This window comes from Tripterygium wilfordii, chromosome 8 (genome assembly GCF_013401445.1).
Source record: "Tripterygium wilfordii isolate XIE 37 chromosome 8, ASM1340144v1, whole genome shotgun sequence".
NCBI classification, from domain to species: domain Eukaryota; kingdom Viridiplantae; phylum Streptophyta; class Magnoliopsida; order Celastrales; family Celastraceae; genus Tripterygium; species Tripterygium wilfordii.
The window spans coordinates 3,006,322-3,009,541 of record NC_052239.1 but is presented as its reverse complement, the minus strand read 5'-3'; the positions used below and the strand labels follow the sequence as shown (position 1 = coordinate 3,009,541).

Sequence of the window (3,220 nt, the reverse complement as noted above, 5' to 3'; positions counted from 1 at the left end):
TTGCACAATTACACCAACGAAAGAGAGTAGGAGACGAAGCAGTTCATCTATGATACAAACAGAGACTGCGTTCGAATAAGAAAATAGTGAAGACTTAGACGATGACGACGACTTAGCCAATTAAGATCTTAGGTAGTACAGTTTGCCCTTAGCCGCTCAGGACGTTAGACAATTAGGATATTAGATATTTAGATATGAGACTGTATATAAAACATATTTTTTTTATTTAGGTAGTTAAGTGTGTTAGCTAGATTTGAATTTATGTATATAAAGTATTTTTTTAACTAAAATTTTGGAGAGCTATAGTCTAGTGTAGTCCCACCTGTAGCCGCCCATGTCTCATTTCTAATGACTTTTCTGAATTCAGTACATGTATGTATGTATGTGTATATATATATATATATTTATATAAACACATAATAATATTTGACTGATCAAGAAAACCTTAGGACGTGTATTAAACACGACTTGCCGACTTGGACGGAAAAATATGAAAGAAGAGAGAAGAAATATGGAATAGAGTAAAAATGTTGACCAAGGCAAAGAGTGGCAAAGAAGCCGACGAGGGTTAAAAATAGAAAAGTGCAAAGGAGAGCGTGAACACCACGCCTGAGTCCATGGGTCGGTCATTCCTCGAAATTATCGCGCTCTCTGCGGCCTGAAAGTTTACACGGCAGACGAGGCACTCCTTTTATGAATAAAAACGAACACCAGATTAGGAAGAAAATTGTAAAAATTTCAAACTAAGATTTCTTGAAAATGGGCAATTAGGTGGTGATGGGGGGTTTCCTTCCATTATTGGGTAACTCTAAAAACTCAACCACTCTTCTGACTCATTTCTATTACCTTTCATCACTTTTTTAATTACCTTCTTCAATTATTATAAAATCATTACATGCTACCACTGCTCACATTGTACTGTCCACTATATATAATTGAGTCATCATGCCATGCCCACAAAAATCTAAATCAAACGGTCATTTATCACTTGTGAGGTGGCCAATCAAACGGTGGACGTAGATAGAGGAGACTAGGAAGAGAGAAAGAGAGAGTGCATGGAATGGATGGTGATGGTGGCGTGGTCATTTCTGGAGGCAGGCAGCTATATATGTATTTGTCTTTTTTATTCAACGTTAGTTATTAGGGTTTTGGAATTTAATATATAAAAGCCCTTCCAGTCCACTCCTCCCCAACTACATCATCATCATTCCATTCATCATTTCACAATCACACGCCCCCTTGATCTCTCTCTCTCTCTTGCAGAGGGTCAGAGAGAGAGACATGAGAGCCCCCCTTGAAGATAGGCGATCGATACTCTTGGGGGATTTGAACAGATCTATTAAGAAACTCAACCCCCAATATGCAGTGATGATCCAGATGGATGAAGAGAGCTTCTGTTTTGAGGGGAATGTTGTCTGGCTCGAGGACACTTGATTTCTTCATCATTCGCAGCCGATTCAGTTCTATGATGGGTTATTAATTGTCGTCGGACCAGGCTTCATTCCCCCCAATTATTTGCTCATCCCGGATCCAGGAGAGAGAGAGAGAGATAGATCCATCGATGTGCATGAAGAGGGTAGGGTTTGCTTTCCTGATTTCCATTCTCTTTCCTCTTCCTTTTGTTCTTATTTTTGAGAAATAGATCTTGCGCAGATTGGGGTGATGATGAAGTGTTTGACAAAGTTTTTGGGTAAAAAGGCGTTCATGATGACATACTTTTTGGTAACGTGCTTTGTTTTTTCTTTTTTTACCTGATTGTGTTATGATGGGTGCCTTTTGAGGTTCCTCATTACCCAGATTCTGATTCTTCTCATGATGGCTTTTTCCAGTATCTGAGACATGTCTGTCTGTTACAGATCTGGTTTTCTTCTCTCTCTTAGGGTTGGTTTCAGATTCTACTTCTTGAATCCAGAGATTCTGGATGAATGGAAAGCAATTTTGTTCAGTAAATCATTGAAGTGATTGATTTAGCGCTCATTAAATAACTCGTTACTACATTTTTCTTAGGATTTTGTATTCCCAACTATTTCATTTGATTGATTAGGAGAAAATATTTGTTGCTGGTGGGGGATAAGTGAACAATAATGTCCAAAGATGCGTTGTACATCATCATTTATTATTCGAGTTTTTATTCCAAAAATTTGGGGTCAACTACATGAATCTACGGGAAAAGAAAATCAAAGAGAATGAGAATACATGACATGTATTCGTATATGCCATTCATTTCTATTTCGAACAATATTTTTATCAACCACTATTTAATTAACATATTTTCGTACTACATCAAGTCATATCTTTTTAGGTATTCATCTTTACTCATACTCTCTCTTATACAAATTTTATCGATTCTACTAACCGTCACCATTATATCTACCTTGTAAATGCACATACCATTTTAAATAGTTTTTTTGCAACTTTTTCTGCGTTGTGTACGTATTCTTTAATTTTCATGTAATTACAATATTATTATTGGTCATATCTCAAAACCTATATCATCTAATCATATGACAATAGTAATTGCTCTGAACAGACAACAGTTGGAGTTCTTGATGCTACTAAGTTAACCACTAGACACAGTGAAGGTGGAAGTGGAAGTAGGTAATATTTGTAAATAGACTATAGGTACTGGCTACATGCGCAGCTGGTAATACAACTCACTGTAGAGAATTCAAATAGGTTTTGATGTATGTGATTCTTCATTGAGATTTGAGACCCACTTGTCGAGTTTGTTGCATTAAAAATACACTCTTCCTAACTTTCTTCTCGACCTTTTGTATAATATTGACCACGAAGAGTAGTTTCACTTGTTTTTTGTTTGGAAAGAGCACCGTCCTTCTCTAGTTGCCATGCCACCTGTTTAAGGATTGAGATCCACCACTAAAGGAAGAATCAAAACATGATCAGGCATATGCATGGTAATTTGAATTATCATGTAAGATTTTGCTATGTTTGTGCTTCTTTTGTGCAGTGTATGTCGGAGTTGAACAAGAAGTACTCTCATATATGCAGGTGAAACAAGATTTGACTTTGTTCTACATTTCATCAAAGCTGGTTTGGAATCTGGGACGAATCGAATTAAAAGCCAGACTACTACTACTCTCTTTGTTCATGTAATTAATCACTAATCCTTGTATATGTACATTGCTACAAGTCATATGTATATGTCTAGCTCATTGTTGAATCATTCAATTTAATTCAGCATTTTAGTCCACGTTGAAAA

At 36.5% G+C, this 3,220-nt stretch overlaps 1 long non-coding RNA gene across 1 annotated transcript; it reads left to right on the top strand.

The window, feature by feature from the left end:
- Nucleotides 1–1,015: 1,015 nt before the first annotated feature.
- LOC120003779 lies at nucleotides 1,016–3,220 on the top strand. Its single transcript, XR_005469374.1, has 2 exons — nucleotides 1,016–1,576; nucleotides 2,531–3,220. It is a non-coding gene; the product is annotated as an uncharacterized LOC120003779 (long non-coding RNA).